This window comes from Cervus elaphus, chromosome 32 (assembly GCF_910594005.1).
Source record: "Cervus elaphus chromosome 32, mCerEla1.1, whole genome shotgun sequence".
Lineage (NCBI taxonomy): Eukaryota > Metazoa > Chordata > Mammalia > Artiodactyla > Cervidae > Cervus > Cervus elaphus.
In genome coordinates this window covers 44,371,114-44,393,419 of record NC_057846.1, presented here as the reverse complement: position 1 = coordinate 44,393,419, position 22,306 = coordinate 44,371,114, and the positions used below count along the sequence as shown (strand labels likewise).

General features: G+C 41.5%; 1 non-coding gene across 1 annotated transcript; it reads right to left on the bottom strand.

Annotated features, from left to right (window-relative positions):
* Positions 1-18,589: 18,589 nt before the first annotated feature.
* On the bottom strand, positions 18,590-18,693 carry LOC122688157. Its single transcript, XR_006339374.1, has one exon. It is a non-coding gene; the product is annotated as a U6 spliceosomal RNA (small nuclear RNA).
* Between the last annotated feature and the right edge of the window lie 3,613 nt (positions 18,694-22,306).

Sequence of the window (22,306 nt, the reverse complement as noted above, 5' to 3'; positions counted from 1 at the left end):
ATCAGGAGACATTTTAAATTTTTGAACAAAATACAAATAAAACATTAAAATTTTAATAATATACTGCAAAAATAGTGCTTAATGGGAATATTGTAACATTGAACACATATATTAGAAAAGAAGGTATTTCTAAAACCAATCACTCAAGCTTCTCTTTTAGGAAACCAGAAAAAGAAGAGGAAATCCAAGGTAAGCAGCAGAAAAGAAATAATAAAAATTAGAGCAGAAATTGATGAAATTGAAAACAGGAAATCAATAGAGAAAGTCGATAAAACCTAAAGTTGGTTCTTTGGAAAAATCAATAAATTTGAAAAGCTTCTTGCCAGGCTAACTGAGGAAAAAAGTGAGGACACAAATTACTGTATCTGAAAGGGAAGAGAGGGTATTACTAAAGATCTCATGGACATCAAAAAAATAATAATAAAGGAATACTATGAATATCCCTGGTGCTTCTCAGTTCCTCTCCTCATCTTTGGGGGGACAGGATGGGTGGAAGGCGCTGGAGTTGGGCCTTTGTCTTCCCCACATGGAAAGTACGGGGATCTGGGGCCAGGTCTTTCCCTTCCCCGAGATCATTAGGCTCCAATAAATCCCTGACAGGTTAGGCTCTGGGTAAATAGTTTCTCCTAAGGGAAGCCCTTGTTAAGAAGAACAGAATTCTCTGATTTGTCACAATGGTTATTTTTCTCTTCCTCCTGGCAAAAGCACAGGGATTTTTTTTTTTCCTGATATTCACTATGAGCTCTTGGAGGTAAACCTCTCAAAATCATGGGGACCCCCATGCCTGGATCTTCTTGGAGTTTTTAACTCTCAGACTGTCCCCTCTGAGTCTCCAGCAATTCATCATTTATAGTTCAGGTTTCCCTACCCAGGCACTGGTTCCCCCAGAATTTCCTACTCAAAGGTTTCATATCTAGTAGGTCATGATCCTCTCCACCTGTCTGTCTCTTTAATTTTTCGGACAGCTGCTTGCTCTGTGACTTCACTGCTCTAACGACAGATCTAAGAAGTTGTTGATTTTTGTTTTGTTCAGCTGTGTACTTGTTGGGATGGAGTGACCATGCCTAAGCTCCTTACATGTGGGACCAGAAACCAGAAATCACTCACCATGATACTTTCAGGAATAGTCATAAATTATTAACATGTATACAGCCCAGGAGAAGATAACCGTCTCCATATTTTTATTTCTTATTCACAATTTCACCCTTTTTCTTTGAAAGTTCCTCCCTTCTGAGCCAGAGAAATGACTGTATACATAGATGGTGAAGCTGTGGGTTGAGAAAGTAACCAATCACCTTTAAAAATAAGAATAGGGGGTTTCCCGGGTGGCTCAGTGGTAAAGATTTCGCCTATAATGCAGGAGCCATAGGAAACACAGTTTCGATTTTTGGGTCCGGAAGATCACGTGGAGGAGGGCATGGCAACCCACTCCAGTATTATTGCCTGGAGAATCCATGGACAGAGGAGCCTGGAGGGCTACAGTCCATAGGGTTGCAAACAGTTGGATGGAAGTGACTTAGCACGCACCCATGCATGATTGCAATAGAGCCAATATTTTATAACAACTATAAATGGAATATAACCTTTAAAAATTATGAATCACTATATTGTACACCTGTAACTTATGTAATACTGTACATCAATTATACTTGAATTTTTAAAAATCTCCAAAAAATGATTGTAAATCAAAACAACAAAGTGTGCTTACTTCTTTTCCAAGTAGGCTGGAGGCAAACTTTAGGATGTCAAAATAGCTATTTACCGAACAATAATGAGGTTAAGCAGATTATAGCAAAAATAGTTGAAGGTAGTACGAGGTCAGCAAAAGTACTAGAACAAACTTAATGTCTGAAAATGCACATATTTGTATTCTAAGTACACTTTCTTGGAAAATTGTGGAAAACCTTCCTGAGCAAATGAGAGCCAAAGGCAGATGATGTTGCAATATTATTGTAAGAATAGTTTCAACCTTGAAAACTTCCTGAAGGGGTCTTGCCATCTCACAGGGGTCCCCAGACCCCATTCTGAGAAGTGCTGTATCAGCCCAGAGGTCTGCAGATGGACAAACAAGGTCAAACACGGTTCCAGGCCTGAGCGCCAGTTAAGAAGGGATGCAGTTGACCAGTTGTCTTTTACCGTGGTGCTTACGGTGGAACCAATGACTATCCCAGAGGCTCCTTTGAAGTGTTGAGACACTTTAGGTTAAAGAAGAAAGGACAGTCTAGGTGAGAAGAGAGGACACCACTCCCACATCCAAAGTCTTCAAGTTTAGGGACTTCCCAGGTGGTCCAGTAATTAAGACTCCCAGGCTTCCAACACAGGGGGCATGGGTTCCATCCCTGGTCAGGGAACTAAGATCTTACATGCTTTTCAGAGTGGCCAAAAAAAAAAGTCTTTGAGTTTAATTTGTCACTTTAAATTTATTTATTTATTTAACACTGTGGCTGTGCTGGGTCTGCCCTGCTACTCGGGATTTTTCTCTAGTCATAGCAAGAGGGGTTACTGTCTAATTGTGGTGTGTGGGCTTCTCACTGTGGGGGCTTCTCTTGTTAAGAGCACAGACTCTATGGTTTTTGGTTTTCGGGCTTCAGTACTTGCAGCTTCTGGGCTCTAGAGCCCAGGCTCAGTAACTGTGGGCCTAGTTGCTCCAGGGCATGTGGGATCTTCCAAGACCAGGGATTGAACCCGTGTCTCCTGCGCTGGCAGGCAGATTCTTTACCACTGAGCCACCAGGGAAGCCCCTAACTCATCACTTTTTAAATTCAGTTTCTTCACCTCAGCCTTCTTCATCTGTACAATGAAAGCTTTAGATTAGATATCCCATCTCAAAACATCCCTTGCTGTTGCACTCATTTCTAGTGAAGTCATGTGCTGAAATTCTTCCTCTCCCAGTGCTGCAAAGTTGCATCAGTTCACAAGAGGGCATGAAAATATGGCCTTAGCAGTGTCTACAGACACATAATCGCCCACACCAGTGGGGTCCCCGGAACAGATAACAGCACTGCCGGCTTGGAGAGTCCTTGAGATCAAACTCCAATTCTCACCAAAAATATCCCCACTCTTTGGCCTGCAGGAAAAAAGGCATAAACAAAAGCCTTGATGTGACCAAAATACCAGCAGAGAAGGACACCATCTGTGACCTTGCCAAGGAATTTTAGAAGTGAGTGGCTAAGAGAGAAATCTGCAAGATGGCTGGAATATTAATTTACTGTTCTAAAGGCTGCCTAGGAAACTTAACCAAGAAACAGCAAAGCAACAATTAACCGGCCTGCAATGCTTCAGGTGGGTCTCACCTAAAAGCCCAGTGGGAAACAAAAGGTATAAATCACAGCTTATTGGAAAATATGGAAGAGAAGACAGACATTTCACCTTTCAGGGTAAGAACAAATGGCTGGATCTTCACATCTGTCCTCCAATCTCATGTGACAAAAATGTCTCCCTGGTCCCCCCTGGCAGGAAATATACACAACAGGGAATTGGGAAGCCCATGGTTCAGCCTAATCAACGTGAGACATTTCAAAACCACCGCCATTGGATGACTTGCAATAAAAATTTTCTATCCTGTCTTTGTTAGTTAAATCAAAATATCGTAAATAACCTTTACAGCAGCCGTCCCCAAACTTTTTTGGCATCAGGGACCTCATGGAAGACAATTTTTCTATGGATGGGGGCAGGGGCAGGGGATAGTTTGGGGATGATTCAAGTGCATTCCATTTACCGTGCACTTTATTTCTATTATTATTACATCAGCTCCACCTCAGACGATCAGGCATTAGATACAGGAGGCTGGGGACTCCTACTTTATAGCTGTCACAGAAGGCCTGGTTAAATAAATCATAATCTATAAATTGAAATACTGTACAGTCATTAAAAAGAATGATAAAGCTCTTGCTTTACTGATATGACACAATCTCTGGAACACTGTGTCTGTTTAAAAAGGAAGTTGAAACAAGAGGGCTTTACTAAATGTATCTTTGTTTACTTACATATATATAAAATATTTCTGAAATGATATGCAAGAAAGTATTGATGTTGATTGATTCCAGCGGGGAGAAATAGTGGTTTAGGGACAGAGGTACCAAGAAAATGTCTTTTCACACCCTTTTAACTGTGAATCGTATGAATTGACCTATTTTTAAGTTAATTAAATTTTTAAAAGTGGACAAAATCAAAAGGGTGCTTGCAGAATATTCAATGTGTACCCAGCATTGTGCTAGGTATTATCAGGGCCACAGGGATAACTCAGAACGCTCAGACATGGAGCATCTCTTGCCCTGAAGGATATAAGCATTCTCCTGGGGTTTAAACGTTAGTGTCTTCTGGGGACCACTTTTTTTTCTCACTCCTTGGTAATCCCATCCACTCTAGTAGATCTTTTTGTTGTTCAGTCAGTAAGTCATGCCCAACTCTGTGACCCCATGGACTGCAGCACACAAGCCTCCTCTGTCCTCCACCATCTCCCAGAGTTTGCTCAAACTCATGTCCATCAAGTCAGTGACGCTATCTAACCATCTTCCTCTACTGCCCCCTTCTCTTTTTGCCATTTATCTTTCCCAGCATCAGGGTCTTTTTCTATGAGTCAGCTCTTCCCATCCAGTGGCCAAAGTATTGGAGCTTCAGCTTCAGGATCAGTCCTTCCGGTGAATATTCAGGGTTGATTTCCTTTAGGACTGACTGATCTCCTTGCAGTCCAAGGGACTCTTGTCTTCTCCAGCACCACAGTTCAAAAGCGTTCATCCTTTGGTGCCCAGCCTTCTTTATGGTCCAACTCTCACATCTGTACATGACTATTGGGAAAACAATAGCTTTGACTCTATGGACCTTTGTCAGTAAAGTTATGTCTCTGCTTTTCAATCCACTGTCTAGGTTTGTCATAGCTTTTCTTCTAAGGAGCAAATGTCTTTTAATTTTGTGTCAGCAGTGATTTTAGAGCTCCTAAAATAAAATCTGTCACTGTTTCCACTTTTTCCCCTTCTATTTGCCAGGAAGTAATGAAACTGGATGCCATGATCTTAGTTTTTTGAATGCTGAGTTTCAAGCCATCTTTTTTCACTTTCCTCTTTCAACTTCATCAAGAGGCTCTTTAGTTCCTCTCCACTCTCTGCCATAAGGGTGGTGTCATCTGTATATCTGAGGTTATTGATATTTCTTCAAACAATTTTGATCCTATCTTGTGCTTTATCCACCCTGGCATTTTGCATGATGCACTCTGTATATAAGTTAAATAAGCAGAGTGACAATATACAGCCTTGAGGTACTCCTTTCCCGATTTTGAACCAGTCTGTTGTTCCATGTCTGTTTCTAACTGTTGCCTCTTGATCTGCATACAGGTTTCTTAGGAGACAGGTAAGTTGGTCTGGTATTCCCATCTCTTTAAGAATTTTTTTTTTTTATCTTGATAAGTGCTTTATTGGAAGTTGAATACAGAAAGGTATATTCTTTCTAAAATACAAAGTTTGGTATGTATTTATTAAATTAACCTGGTTTGTTGTGAGCCACACAGTCAAAGGCTTTAGCATAGGCTATGAAGCAGAAATAGATGTTTTTCTGGAATTCCCTTACTTTCTCCTTGATCCAGCGAATGTTGGCAATTTGATATCTGATTCCTCTGCGTCTTCAAAATCCACCTTATCAACTAGAAGTTTTTGGTTCATGTACTGCTGAAACCTAGCTTGAAGGATTTTGAGCATAATCTTGCTAACATGGGTGCTTTCCAGGTGTTGCTAGTGGTAAAGAATCCACCTGCAATGCAGGAGATCCGGGTTTGATCCCTGGGTTGGAAGGATACCCTAGAGAAAGAAATGGCAACCTGCTCCAGTATTCTTGCCTGGAAAATCCCATGGACAGAGGAGCCTGGTGGGCTATAGTCCATGGGGTTGCAAAGAGTCGGACACAACTGTGCACACACATGTAGCAACTTGCTAGCATGTGAAATGAGTGTAACTGTACAGGAGTTTGAACATTATTTTGTATTGCCCTTTGAGATTGGAATGAAAACTACTCTTTTCCAGTCTTGTGGCCACTGCTGAGTTTTCCAAATTTGCTGATGTACTGTATGCAACACTTTAATGGCATCATTTTTTAGGATTTTAAATAGCTCAGCTGGAATTCAGTCACTTCCACTAGCTTTGTTCATAATAATGCTTCCTAAGGCCCACTTGACCTCACACTCTAGCTCTATGTAATTGACCACACCACTGTGGTTATCTGGGTCATTAAGACCTTTTTCATATAGTTGTTCTGTGTATTCTTGCTACCTCTTCTTAATCTCTTCTGCTTCTGTTAGGTCCTTACCATTTCTTCCTTTATTGTGCCCATCCTTACATGAAATGTTCCCTTGATATCTCTGTTTTTCTTGAAGAGATCTCTAGTCTTTCCCATTCTGTTGTTTTCCTCTATTTCTTTGCATTGATCACTTAAGAGGCACTTTTGTCTCTCCCGGCTATTCTCTGGAACGCCACGTTCAGTTGGGTATATCTTTCCCTTTCTCCTTTGCCTTTTGCTTCTCTTCTTTCCTCAGCTATTTGCAAAGCCTCCTCAGACAGTCAGTTTGCCTTCTTGAATTTCTTTTTCTTTGGGATAATTTTGGTTATTGCCTTCTGTACAATGTTACAAACCTCCATCCCTAGTTCTTCCAGCCCTCTGCCTACCAGATCTAATCCTTTGAATCTATTTATCACCTCCACTGTATGGTCATAAGGGATTTGATTTCAGTCATACTTGAATAGCCTAGAGGTTTTCCCTACTTTCTTCAAATTAAGCCTGAATTATGCAACAAAGAGCTCATAATCTGAGCCAAGGTCAGCTCCAGGTCTTATTTTTGCTGACTGTATAGAACTTCTCCATCTTCAGCTGCAAGAACATAATCAATCTGATTTCGATGTTGATCATCTGGTGATGTCCATGTGTAGAGTCATCTCTTATGTTGTTGGTAAAGGGTGTTTGCTATGACCAGTGTGTTCTTTTGACAAAACTCTGTTAGCCTTTGCCCTGCTTCATTTTGTACTCCAAGGCCAAACTTGCCTTTTACTCCAGGTATCTCTTGACTTCCTACTTTTGTATTCCAATCCCATATGATGAAAAGGACATCTGATGCTGAAGAAACTGAAGTTGACCAATTCTATGAAGACCTAGTAGATTTAACTATCATCTCTATGCTAAATTGTTCCAAACACGTGTCTCTAAACTTGGGATCACCACTCAGCTTTAGCCACACTGCATATATTTGTAGTTCATTTTGACAGAGTGGTTTCCACAAATACCAACACTCCCCACAGCAAATCAACCATCTTCTCCACTCTCAAAGATAGTCCCTGGAAACCCCAAACTGGATCCTCCTCCCAAATTTCCCATCTTAAATGATTTTTCATTCTGCACTTTATTGTTATTAAAGTGAGAGTTAATTTTTACAAGTCTGTCTTCCTTACCTTCTGCTTTGGCTTGAATGCTAAGAAAAGCTTTTCCTATTCCTAAATCAGATAAAAATATGTTCATATTGCTGTTGATTAGTCGCTAAGCCGTGTCCAACTCTTGTGACCCCATGGATTGTAGCTGCCCAGCTTCCTCGTAGGATTTTCCAGGCAAGAATACTGGAACGGATTGCCATTTCCTTCTACAGGGGATCTTTCCAACCCATGAATGGAACATGGGTCTCCTGCATTGCAGGCAGATTCTTTACCCTCTGAGCCACCAGGGAAGCCCCCATGTTTTCTTCTATTTCTTTTGTGGTTTAATTACATCTTTTTTCTTTCTGAAATGTATTTTGGTCTGAAGTAGCGATCTAACATCCCAACACCACTGATTGAAAAAAATTCATCTTTTATTTGCTTGAATAAGTTTTCGGCTGATTCTCTGGGGTTTTCCGGGTAGTTAATGTAACTAGTGAAAAGTTTTCTCTCCTTTCCAACAATTATACCACTTGTATTAGTCAGAACATTTTGATTACCTACAATAGAAATCCCACTGAAACTGTCTTAGGCAAGAAGTGAAAGTACCAGAATGGACAGAAGTTGCTTCCATCTTGGCTGAATTCAGGGACACATATGATGTCTTTTTTGTCTCTCTGACCCCCAGCTCTGCTTCTTTCTCTGTGGATCTACTCTTCAGATGGATTTATTAGAGCATGGTGCTCAGTCATCCACGGACCCTCACTTAACAGACTTTTCTTTTCCTGGAGACATAGCTTCATGGAGTCTTACTAGGCTGCCTGACAATGTTATTTTTAGTTGCTCAAGTTGCTGAAACCCAATACAGAAGTTGGCATCTTGTGCCAGGTTCAGGTAGCTCTATGAATAACTGTACCAGTTAGCTAGACAGCTGGAGTTGGACCGCACCTTCTTGTCTTGTAAACGTCTTAGTCCCAAGTTGCGGAGAGGGGAAATGGACTGGGGAGGTTTCCATGGCATCAGCGTCCACTGATGCTGTTCTTCAAGCCGGTCATCCAGAGCAGCTGCTGAGGGATGCCCGTCCACCTGCCTCAGCCGTGGGGTCTGGAGGGAAGTGCCCAGCCCCTCCCAGGAGTCTGGGTTTCCTCCCAATTCAGGGTCCGCCCACCTCCACCCCCACCCCCGCCTCCATGGCAAACACCAGAGTCCAACTCACAGGGCTTAACCCTCCGCACTAGAGGTGAGAGCAAAGTACAGAACTTAGCTGCTGCAATGTGGCTTGATTATGAGATAGATTTCAGTATTTTCAAATATTTGGCTTTGTCTATTTTTTTTTCCAGCCAAGCCACCTTGGTCTGGAATTTGTCACTTTGCTGGGACATTTTACTCAAGGTGTTCACTCTGATTTGAGCCTTAACTTCAGGGGGCCTGAGGGCTGAGACCCAAGGGCCCCCTTAGCTGACTACACAGATGACCGGCTTTCTGGCCTGGGGTGGGGTGACCCTCAGGAGCCCCAACTCCACTTTTTCCCAGAGGGTCTTTTACTTACAGACCCACTCGCTGTACCAATTTCTACCCCACTAGAGCCTTCTGTATTTGAAAGCCTACAGTCCTCCTCAGAAGTTTGTTTTCAAAATCTGAGTCTGTTTTATAAATAAGTTCATTTGTATCATTTAAAAAAAAAAGATAGGTTCCACATATGAATTTTAAAAAGCTAAAATCATATAGGCCACAGTTCTGCTGTCACGATACAATAATTTTTAAAATTAAAATAGAAATTTCAATTGAAAACAGTCAAAAACCTTTTCAGTTCAGTTCAGTTCAGTCGCTCAGTCATGTCCGACTCTTTGCAAAAACCTTTTAAGACACTCCAATTACAGAGTAAGGCCAAAATGGTATTTAAGAAAATTCATCACTTGAAATGACTTCATTACTCATTAGGAAAATGTTAAAATAAATACATCAAGAATTCTCTTAAAGAAATTAGTAAATAGCAAAACTATGTATTTTTTAAATCTAAGGAAAGCGGAAGAAATTGAGAAAGATAAGAGCCAAAATAATGAATTTTAAAATGCAAAATGGTAGAATTAAATAAATTCAAGAGCCATTTCTCTGAAAACAACAAGCAACAATCAAATAGACACACCTCTAGTAAGTCCAGTTATGAAAAATAAACATATAACATTAAATATTAGAAACAGATGCAGAAGAGATTTAATAAGTATAAGAAAAAGCCTTCTACAAATTAATATATTTGAAAAGTTGGAGAAAATAAATGATTTTTAGATAAATGATCAATATCAATGCTAAAAGAAATAGCAGAACTGAACAGAACAGTAAAGTTTAAAAGAGTTGAACTTGTCATTAAAAAACACTGCCAGTGAAACATGTGTATATCACAGCCAGCCCATCAGCTGAGCCTCTTCAAACTCTCTAGGAGTAGATGGTACAAATATTACTTAAAATCACACACAGAGGAAGATTAAAGATCTCCCATCCATTGTACCACATTAACATAACTTTATATCTAAACTTCACACAGATAGACAATTAAGTCCAGTGTAGATGTTTCATACCTGGAGACAGCCCTCTTTCTAGGCGCGTGTGGAAGGGAAGTAGGTGAATTGATAATTTAGTCCACATGGGGTTGGTTCCCTCCTTCGGGGTGGGGGCTGAGTGTAATTGTGTTTGTACTAAGAAATGAGTGTTTTGTAAACTTTTTAGTTGAATATCCATTTCTATATAAAAAGGAAAGTAAAGATCTCAAAACAACACATAGCCTTACCGGCAAAGATATCCTGATATTTTGTTATTCTAGTTCATTTTTTCCAGAGCCAAGCAACACACTAAAGTAATCTTCTACCATTAACAGGTGGCAGTTCACAACTTGAAAAACACCTGAGAAGCAGGGGTCCCCTTAGGAGGTGCCATCCGTGGAGCAAGGAGCATGTGTGGGCATGCATGTCTGTATGTGCGTGCGTGTGTGAGACAGAGAGAGAGAGAGAACACACTTATTCTCTGGAGGCTGTCATGTCACAGATATGTTCTGAATACGCGCTAAACTCATGACCCTCTCTCAGATAATGCCCTTCTTGTTCTCGGGTGTGGGACCTGTTGCCTTGGTCACGGCTAACTGGACCAGAGCTGGAGCCTGAAACCAGCTGGATTGCAGCTCCTCAGACACTCATCATCGCTCCTTCACTGTATAAGCTAGTTTGAGAGAGTTTCTGTGTGGTGGGGAGGGATTAATTAGGAGTTTGGTATTAACATATATACACACAAACATATATATAATACATAAGGATCCACTGTATAGCGCAGGGAACTATATTCAATATTCTGTAATTGATGTGGGAAAAGAATCTGAGAAAGAATGGATATATGTATAAGTGGGCTTCCCAGGTAGCTCAGATGATGAATCTGCCTGCAATGCAGACGACCCAGGTTCAGTCCCTGGGTCGGGACGATCCCCTGGAGGAGGGCATGGTAACCCACTGCAGTACTCTTGCCTGGAGAATCCCATGGACAGAGAGGAGCCTGGCGGGCTGCAGCCCACGGGGTCGCAAAGAGTCGGACACGACTGAATAACTAACACACACACACACACATGTATAAGTAGATCGCTTACCTGTGCACCTGAAACTAACATAACCTTGCAAACCAACTCTATTACAGTACAAAAAATTAAGTTAAAAAATAACTCGAGAGGGTTTCTAAACTAGCCACCAAAGCAGCTCTCATTGAATAAACACAGGAACCATCTCTAAGGTACAAAGTTTGATGTAGGCTTTTAAAATTCATTATATTGTCTTATCAAATATATTATTCAAATTTTCCATTTCAAGGGTTTGGCCCACGATGGTCCACAAATTATGTCCAGCCTGTGGCTTGTTTTTTAAAAACCCATAAACCAGGAACAATTTTTACGTTTTTAAAGGGTTGTAAAAAATATATGGAATCTGTGACAGAGACAGCATGTGGCCCACAAGGCCTAAAATACTTAATATCTGGCCCTTTATAGAAAAAAGTTTGCCTCTCCACAGTCTCAGTCAGCTCAGGCTATAACAAATTCCATAGCCTGGATGACTTCAACAGCATTTATTTCTCACAGTTCTGGAGGCAGGAGGCATAAGATAAGGGGTCCAGCAAGGTCAGGTGCTTGGCAAGGGCCCTCAGGGAGAGATCCCGTGTCCCCCTCTTTTACAGGGGATCAGTCGTCATGACCTCATCTAACCCTACTCTTTTCCCCAAAGCCCCATGTCAACTCCCATTCGCTGGCGCTTAGAGTTTTGACATGTGAATTCGGTGGGGGGCATGTTCAGTCCGCAGCACACAATAATCTAAGCTTCCAGCCTGTGAAAGAGCAAATTAAAGCCCAAAGCAAGCAGGAAGAAGGGAATATTAAAGATAAGATGTAAAAATAAATAAAGAAATAAATAAAGATAAGACGTGAGTTCAATAAAACAAGAACAGTAGAGAAATCATCTGGTTCTTTGACAGATTAAAAAAAGCAAAAAGAATTTGCTACACTGGCCAAGAAAAAAAGGGGAGTCAGAAAATAGCATTACCACGACAGAACATACAGATATTAAAAGGATAACAAGGAAACTCTATTAAAAATTCTGTGCTCATGTATATGACCATTTAGATAAAATCAGCCAATTCTTTGAAAGATAAAAACTCACTTAAGAAGAAAATAGATGACCTGAAGTAGTTCTGTATCTATTGAATTTGTAGTATAAAATTAAAGCTTTCTCATAAAGAAAGCTTCACACCCAAAGGGTTTCACTGGAAAATTCTACCAAATGCTTGAGGAAGAAACAACTCTACACACTCTCTTCCAGAAAACAGAAGAGGAAGGAATATTTCCCAACTTGCATTGTGAGGCCAGCATTACTCTAAGACAAAAACTAGACAAAGATATTACAAGAAAACTACAGATGCAGATCTCTCAGGAACACATAAAACAAAAACTCCTAGCAAAATGTTAGCAAATTGAGCCCAGAAATATATAAAAATAATAATACACCACAACCAAGTGGGGCTCATCCCAGGAATGCAAAGCTATTTTAATACTTGAAAATCAATCAGTGTAATTTACCATATTCAGTTCAGTTCAGTTGCTCAGTCATGTCCGACTCTTTGCGACCCCATGAACCGCAGCACGCCAGGCCTCCCTGTCCATCACCAACTCCCGGAGTTCACCCAAACCCATGTCCATTGAGTTGGTAATGCCATCCAGCCATCTCATCCTCTGTCTTCCCCTTCTCCTCCTGCCCCCAATCTTTCCCAGCATCAGGGTTTTTTCAAATGAGTCCTATGCAATATTGCTCTTTATAACTTCGAACCTTGCTTCTATCACCAGTCCCATCCACAACTGGGTGTTGTTTTTGCTTTGGCTCCATCCCTTCATTCTTTCTGGAGTTGTTAATAGGCTACAGAAGAAAATATTTGTTAATTCAAAATGTGCCTGATGATATCTTAGTATAAGCCTTTAAAATAAATTTTGTCTTAAACTTGATGAATACTTTTAATTTGACTACGTAGGATTTCTTCACCTAGGAATAAAATTTTAATTTGCCTTTGATAATTCCTTCTGTTTGATTTTTTCTGATGTTTTCTGTAGGAATACCAGCTATCCATGTGTTGGATGTCCTTGTCCTCTAAATGCACATCCTCTGTGTTTCTCTGCTATCTCCCCTAAATTCTAGGATACACTCTCAAGTCTGTGTTATCAATTAACTACTGCTCTATGACAAACCACCTCAAACAAGATGACTTAAAACAATAGCCATGTATTACTCACAGGTCAGCAGCGTGGCTCTGCCCGTCTGAACTGGGCTCAGCTAATAGCTCAGCTTGGCTTACTTCGCCTGTGGTCAGTGGGAGGGATGACAGCCGTGGGCTGTGAGGCTATCTAGAGCTGGGATGACTTGACTTTGCCCCCCGTGGTTACTCACCTTCCACAAGGCTCGCCTAGGCACAGGCTCAAGGCAGATGGAAGAGAAGGTGGGCAGCCACAGGGCTTGAGCACTTGTGAAATCTCTATATGAGTCATGTTTGTTGCTGTCTTTTTGTCAACGCAGACAGCGGAGCCCAAAGTCAGAGTGGAAGACACTCCAGAGCTATAGAGGAAGGGCGTGCAGAGGGGGAGACGATCACTTAGGGCCATTAATGTGGTCAGTCCACCACGTGCTTCCGTCACATTCCCTATTCGATTCTCTACACGATTCTGGTCCATAGATTAGATTTGGCTGCTTTGTTTTTGGTTTCCTTGTTTTCCCTTTTTAGCCCATCAAAGACCCATTTCCTCTTCCTCTATTTGTACTTGATGACTTTTCTGTTTTATCGTGACCATGTCTCTTCCTATTCTGCTCAGTTTTTGAAAGTTTCTTCTGGTTGTTGGAGTTCCCGACAAAGCCTTCAGCATGCTGCTGATTTAAACTTTGTTGCAATGCATTTCTATAAGCCTCATTTGATTTCTTTTCAGAGGATTATAAAACGTCATTTATCAGTATTTCGACTATATGGCCTCCCTCTGTCCATTTGAGGGATGATGTATTACCATGTGTAAAATAGACAGCTAGTGGGAAGCTCAGCTCGGGGCTCTGTGATGACCCAGAGGGGCGGGATGGGGTGGGAGGGAGGCTCAAGAGAGAGGGGATATCTGTGTACACGTGGCTGATTCGCATTGTACAGCAGAAACTAACAACATTGTTAAGCAACTGTACTCAAAAAGAAAAGAAAATCCCATCACACGAACCTAGAGATGATCATACTAAGTGAAGTAAGCCAGACAAAGATAAATATCATATGATATCACTTATATGTGGAATCTAAAAAAGGGGATACAAATGAACTTATTTACAAAACAGAAATAGACTCACAGGTATAGAAAACAAATTAATGGTTACCAAAAGTGAAAGGGGTCAGGAGGGACAAACTAGGAGTTTGGGATTAGCAGATACAAACTGCGACATATAACAATAGATAAACAAGGTCCTACTGCATGGCATAGGGAACTATATTAACTATCTTATGAGAGACCACAATGGAAAAGAATATTTTTTTTAAAAAAAGAATGTATGTATGTATATAACTGAATCACTTGGCTATACAGCCGACATTAACACAACATTGTAAATTAATTTAAAAGAAAGAGAGAAAGGATTCATGTATTGCTTTTCAGGAAGTGGGAAGGATATTCTGAATTGCAGGCGGTTTCAATGGCTACCATGACTATGGATGGAGAAAATTCATGGAGGATGGGAATGTTCTTCTCCTCCTGGTCACCAAGTGACCCTGCAGGACAGCAGGACAGACAAAAACACTGCCTTCCACAGGCCACTTTAGACACATTGGATTTCTTCTCTCCCACACCTTTGTAGACCTGAATTCGGCACTGGTATTTTCCTTAATGAATGCTTTTTATGTACCTTGTGTAAGATACACATCATTGTATTTCGTCTACCGTCTACCCACCCTACAAATTAAATATTATTATCTTTAATAGTTGACTAAATGGAGAGCCATTTAGTTACGTTAGACCCATTTCATGAGGTTAAGTATTATATCCAGGTTCATATAGTTGCATCTCTTCCGATGATTCAAGCAGTAAAGAATTTACCTGCAATACAAGAGACTCAAGAGACCTGGGTTCGATTCCTGGGTCAGGAAGATCCCCTGTAGAAAGAAATGGCAACCCACTCTAGTTTTCTTGCCTGGAAAATCCCACCGACAGAAAATCCCAGGAGCCTAGGGGGCTACAGTCTGTGGGGTCACAAAGAGTCGGACACGCATCATGCATACAATCTGCAATCACATAGCTAATGGGATATAGACGATAGACCTAGAACTGCAGTCACCACCCACTCACATACCCCAGCCCCAGTCTCCACTGCCGCAGGAAAACACACTGATGTGTAAGAATTCATCTCCCTTTCCCGCTCCTAAAGCCTGAGGCAGTGTGCTTTAGTGGGAAATGTACGGGTTTAGGAACCAGAGGAGCTGGGTTTGGGTTTTTGTCTCTGTTACCTTTGGTGAGATGGTGCCGTGTGTCAATCCCTAGACTTTCCTGACTCTCCAGGGAGCAAGAGTGGTAAAGAACCTGCCTGCCAAAAGAGGAAATGCAAGAGACGCAGATTTGATCCCTGGGTTGCAAAGATCCCCTGGAGGAGGAAATGGCAACCCACTCCAGTATTCTTGTCTGGGAAATCCCCTGAACAGAGGAGCCTGGTGGGCTACAGTCCATGGAGTCGCAAAGAGTCGGACAGGACTGCGCGCCAGAGCACACACACAGCTAAGTATCTCATCCATACAGAGAAGTATAATAAAGTCAGCTGTCTCCAACACCGGATACAGGAGGATCACGCAGGAACGTGTGTATTAAAAGTCTCTGCGATAATCACAGCACCAGCTCACACCTGGAGAGTCCTTTGTAATTTTCCAAGGGCAATCACATTCTGAAATAATCCTTGTTTTACAGAAGAAAACCAAGGCTGAGAGCACTTGGGTATTGCACAGCTCACACTCTGCAGAATCGGAACTGAAGCCCAGCTTTTATTACTCCAAATTCTATTATTTTCCCACACTCTAATGCAGCTACCTCATTTGCAAGAAGATTCTTTATTTCTCCAGCGATTAACAGTAGCATTTCATCACAGAGCTTAGTTCATTTTAAATTCTATTCTTAGTTTGGTTTTTATACTACTTTTTGGGAGCTCACCTATTGCACTAAGGAGATACTAATAAGTAAATAATGTCAATTATTCATTATTCATTTACTATTTTAATATAGTAAATCATATCATCATGGCCAAAAAGTACGAAGCAGTTCTTTAAAGGTGCTTATGTTAAAACCAGTGAGGAAATTGGGCCTGACATGTCATAATCCCTGGTGCCCATTGCTAGTAGGGTGATATTTTCAATAGACTTGAATATTCTTTTTTTAATACCATTTTGGTATTGAACAGTATTGAAAAGTGAAATGATATTTTCAGTACCGTTGTTGGGTGATACTTTCAATAGAATTAAGAGCTTGCCTGCACCCCAAGTACTTACTTTTTAAAAAAACATTCCAGCAGGTAACTATGTTTACATGGCTCTTTGGTCTTGGAATATATCACTGTCAAAGTAGCATAAACCCTCCAGCCTGCTCTCTGCACAGTCCCATTGGAGAAGACCACACAGACCCAAGGGCCCATTTGTCTAGATGGTGTCAGTGCAGCCTTCTCATGGATTAATGAGGAAACCAGCCAGCAAGCCTAGGACACAGGGTACAAAAAGAAAAGACAGCAGACTGGGGCTGAGCAAAAGCAGAGAGAGAGGCAGAAGGAGAGAGCAAAGGCAGAAAACTAGAGGCAAAGAAGAAAAAGGACTTTGTGTATCCTTGGCATTGGCGTCGCCCTGAGATGGGTAGATGTGCAGAAGAAAGGGTGCTAATTCATATTCAGGCTGCAGAAGCCAAAAGGAACAGTTTCTAAGAGCAAAGGCAATTAACTCACTGCCCACACACAAGAGAAGCTAACCAGCCCCTCCTGACTGTCTACTGGTTGGACTGGTGAGCGGCATGGACTCGGCGGGTCTCGTGACTGCCCGAACCAGCTGGTAGCCAGGCTTGACTTCCCCACACGCCCTGGGGCCTGGGTTGCTTTGCCCACAACCGAGGCCACAGTGAGCCCAGGGACCAGCTGGACTGCTCAGCTCATTCCCCAAGAGGAATTACCTTCAGCTTCAGGGTTTATGATTCCACTGCACTTCTATGTGAAACAAATCCCACACGCATCTATATTAAAATCAGAGTCCAGTTTGGAAAATGGTAGATGAAGGGGGTATGACCTCATTGTTGAAACCATAAAAATATGAAACATATTTTTAAAAAATCATCCATAATCCCATAAATTCAGAGTAATTAAAGAGTAATTGATGTGTAACTAGGCTCTATATTTTCATAACAGTCATATAAAAAGTAACTGTCTGAAACCACCTCACCTTCCAGACAGGATCAAAGGATAATGACTCTGTTCTTACCTCTCTGTGTAGTATTTTCTTCCCCCTAAGTAATGCTTTTAACTTAGGCTACAGAATTCTAAACAATATTTTGTACAATAACAACATCATAAGCAAGCTGCTGCATGGGAGAGAGAAACCTTTGAATGTTCAATATGACAGGCTCATTCCAGATTCACTCCTGATCTCTAGCCAACCTGCTTTGGGTTCTTATGTAGTGGTAGCTTGGGTCTGCGTACCCTTTTGCAGTCTGTTTTGTTCACTGTATGTCATTTTCTGGACCCATGCCCCTAACTCATTTTTCCTTTGACATTGCAGGAGCCAGATTTATAGCCAGAGCTCCTGAAATTTTATTTTATTTTAAATTTTGGCGTATAGTTGCTTTACAATATCGTATTAGTTTCTAACGTAGACTGACTCATTTTCTAAGCTGCCATTCCCCCCTCTGCTCAGTTTTTAAAAACTATTTATATATATATATATTTTTTTTTTAATTTATTTTGGGCTGTGGGTAGCCTTTCCCTTCTCCAGGGGGTCTTCCCAACCCAGGGATCAAACCCAGGTCTTTCGCATTGCAGGCAGATTTATTACCAGCTGAGCCACAAGGGAAGCCCTATTTATATATATCTGGGGGCGGGGGGGGGGGGGCTGTGCTGGGTCTTCATTGATGTGCGGGCTTTGCTCTAGTTGCAGGGAGCGGGGGCCACTCTCTAGTTGTGTTCCAACAGCTTCTCGTTGCAGCGGCTTCTCTCGTGGATCCTGGGCTCTAGGGTGCGGGGCTTCAGTAGTCGGGGCACCTGGGCCAATAGCTGTGGCTCCCGGCTCTAGAGCACCGACCCCATAGTGGAGGCGCCCGAGTTTAGATGCTCTGTGGCACGTGGGGTCTTCCTGGCCCAGGGAGCAAACCCGTGTCCCTTTTGCCCTGGCAGGCTGATTCTTTCCCACTGAGCCACTGGGGAAGCTCTATATATTTATTTTTTAACAGCTGCAGCTGGAGCTGGAATTCTTTTTTAAAACTTTTATTGGAGTGTTTACACTGTGTTAGTTGCCACTGCACAGCAGGTGAGTCAGCTATACGTAAAACGGCAGCCCACTCCAGTATTCTTGCTTGGAGGATTCCATGGACAGAGAAGCCTGATGAGCTAAGTCCACGGTGTCACAAAGAGTTGGACACGACTAAGTGACTAACTTTCATCAGAATTAGAGAATACTTTACGAACTTGTGTGTCATCCTTGCCCCAGGGTCATGCTATTCTCTATATTGTTCCAATTTTAGTATATGTGCCGCTGAAGCAGGCACTCCCCAATTCTGATTTTAGCCCCACACACCATCAGTTTTGTTCTGGCCATGTCACTGGCCTGCTTAGAATCTTCGCTTGGTTCTTTGTTGTCTTTAGAATCAAAGCCATGGACTTCTCTGATGGTACGTGGATAAGAATCCACCTGCCAATGCAGGAGATACCGGTTCGATCCCTGGTCTGGGATGATCCCACATGCCCCAGAGCAACTAAGTCCATGAGCCATAATTATTGCACTTGTGCTCTAGAACCTGAGAGCCACAACTACTGAGTTTGTGCTCTAGGACCCATTAGCCACAACTACGGAAGCCCGTCCACCCTAGAGCCTGTGATCTGCAACGAGAGAAGCCACCCAGTGCAATGAAAAGCCCAGGCACTGCAAGGAAGGTAGCCCCCCGCTCACCAAAACTAGAGAAAGGCTGTGCCCTGCAGTGAAGGCACAGTCAGATAAAAAAAGAATCAAAGTCAAGCATACGAATGCCTTCTGACCTGACCTCTTCACTTTGTCCCCTAGCTCTGGACGCAGAAAATTAATCAGACTTGATAAGCACCGCTGAGTTCTCTCAAGGATGGATGCCCACGTCAGAGCCCACAGCCCCACAGCCCTGCCCACCTTTGGCACTACCCAGCTTGCTGATCTTGCTGGTCTAACTGGTTCTAAACTGTGCGTGGACCAGTGATGCTTGATGCTTTTGATTTTCTCGTCTGATCATTGTTTGCTCAGAAGCTTTATCATCTTCACTGGGATTTTCATTTTCTTCCTGATTTGCCTTAGATCTTTGTCGTCAGTTTAAGATACTGCAAAGCTCGCCTCTTGGATCTATCAGGATTTAATCCATATTGTCCTTCACTGAAGAGATATTCCCAGGAGCATTGAATGTTAATTCCCATATCTTTTGCCGGACTGTGTTTGTGAGTTTTAATACTCATTCTTCAAGATTATTCTACCACAATCTCCTATGTGAAATTAGTCATCACCTCCTCTAAGATCTTGAAAGACTTTATAATTCCTTTGTTTTATCCTCTTTTAAGAATGTCTTTTGATGGTCTGTTTCACTGTCTGAAGTCTGACCTCCTCAAGCGTAAGGACTGGGAGTTATTCACCTCTGAATCCCCAGCACATTCTGACTCACGGTAGTTCCGTGTTGGTGGAATGAGTAGAGGACCTGTGTTAGTGGTCGTGCAGTTAACTGTGTGGAATTAAAGGAAGTCATTTCCTCTCGGCTCTACAACGCCTTAACAGAGGACCTTCTGCTCCTGTGGTCTCTTTTGCCCACAGTTATTTGGAATTGGAGCATCAGAGGATGGTCCCGTGAGACCCTGAAGTAGGGCAGCCCTTTGGGGCGTGTGTGAGCCGCTCATTAAGGAGAGGGAGGTGGTCTGCAGAGGAGAGAGCTAGAGTCCAGAGGGCCAGGGGAGGGAGATGAGGTTTTCCTTGGTTCTCGCCAGGTTTTCTGCTTCTGATGTTTCATGAAGCTTTGATCATAAGGTACCCCCCTATTCCTTTAACTTGAGACCTCGCCAGTAAATGTCCCAGAGATACCTAGTTACCTGTTTTCTACTCAGTAACAGAATAACTGCAACTTTTATGTTTTCATTAGCGGTCATAGTAACTTACACAGTATTATGGCTAAGGCAATGTTTTATTCTTTTACCAGACATACAAAAGTCAACTCACCTTCAACTTCGTCATCAGATCTCTTTTTAACTGACTTCTCTCTTTATTCTTCAGTTGGGTACCACCATGCTTACTGCAACTGAAGTCACAAGTCCTCATTACAACTTGATTAATCTTTCTGAATTAACAACATTAGAGGGCTTCCCTGGTGGCTCAGATAGTAAAGAATCTGCCTGCAATGCAGGACATCCAGGTTCGATCGCTGGGTGGGGAAGATCCCCTGGAGAAGGGAATGGTTACACTTTCCAGTATGCCTGCCTAGAGAATTCCATGGACTGAGGAGCCTGGCAGGCTGTCCATGGGGTCGCAAAGAGTTGGTTATGACTGAGCGACTAACAATTCACACTTAACAACACTGATTATGTAAACTCCGTTACTGTCTAGGATGACACAAATTCACTTTATATTCACAGTTCTTGGCATCCAAAATTTCCCACATGAAAGTGGAAAACACAGATAGCAATGTGGGGTATTGGTGGAAGGACCCAATAGAAAGGCAGGCATCAAGAGCCCTCATTTATTTTATGCTTTTAGGACTTCAATAAAAGCTGAACCAGTCCTCTATGATTTTACCTTTGTCGTAGTGCATATAGTAACTGAATTGAGTGGTGCAGTTCTTTGTGTGGTACAGTTTGTGGGATCCTAGTTCCCTAATCAGGGATAGAATCTGGGCCCTCAGCAGTAAGAGCATGGAGTCCTAACCACTGGACAGCCATGGAATACCTTTAAAAAAATTTTTTTTAATTGCAGTATATTGATTTACAATGTTATGTTAGTTTCTGGGTTGTGTTGTGTTCAGGTTCAGCAAAGTAATTTATATACATATACCCATGGATATATATATAGTGGCTCAGTGGTAAAGAATCCTTCTGCCAAAGCAGGAGACGAAGGATACAAGTTTGATCCCTGGGTTGGGAAGATCCCCTGGAGTAGGAAATGGCAAGCCGCTCTAGCACTCTTATCTGGAGAATCCCACGGACAGAGGAGCGTGGCAGGCTACAGTCCATGGGGTCACAAAAGAGTCGGACACAACTTAGCAACTAAACAATAACAATACATATATGTGGGTATTCTTTTTCATATTCTTTTCCATTATAGGCTATTACAAGATATTGATTATAGTTCCCTCTTGTATACAGTAGGTCCTTCTGTCCATTTTGTGTATAGTAGTGTGTATCTGTTAATCCCCAAAGCCTAGTTTAGCTCTCCCCCTCTCCCCTTTGGTAACAAAAGATTGTTTTCTATGCCTGTGAATATGTTTCTATTTTGTAAATATATTTATTTTTGCCATCTTTTTAGATTCCACAAATAAGCAATGCCACATGATATTTGTCTTTCTCCATCTGACTTACTTCTCTTAGTATAATAATCTTTTTGTCCATCGATGTTGCTGCAATGGCATTAGTTCATTCTTTTTTATGGTTGAGTAATAGTCCATTGAATATATATCTATATCTATATGCCACATCTTCTTTGCTTATTCTTCTGTTGATGGACTCTTAGGTTGCTTTCATTTCTTGGCTATGGAACTGAGTGAATTTTTGTTTAAAGAAATTGTATTGTATAATACAATACAGACCCCCAAATCCACACAAAACAAATGTATAGCTTAGTTAATAATTATAAGGCAGATACGTCCTTGTTATTACAACTCAGGTCAGGAAATAGAAATTGCCCTCCACCCCATGTGGCCATCACAATCACAGCTCCCTTCACATTAAGCTTTAATTATACAAATGACAAAAGGACTGTAGGCAATTATGCAAATAATTTTGCAAAGAAGAATATTTACATATATCTGATTAATTTTAGCACTTAAAACATTTTAAAAACCCTACTTGCAGTAGAAAATTTGTCAACATATTAGATTATATATATATATATAAAATAAATATAATATATATAATAAACTATATATATATAGTTTATTGTGTGCT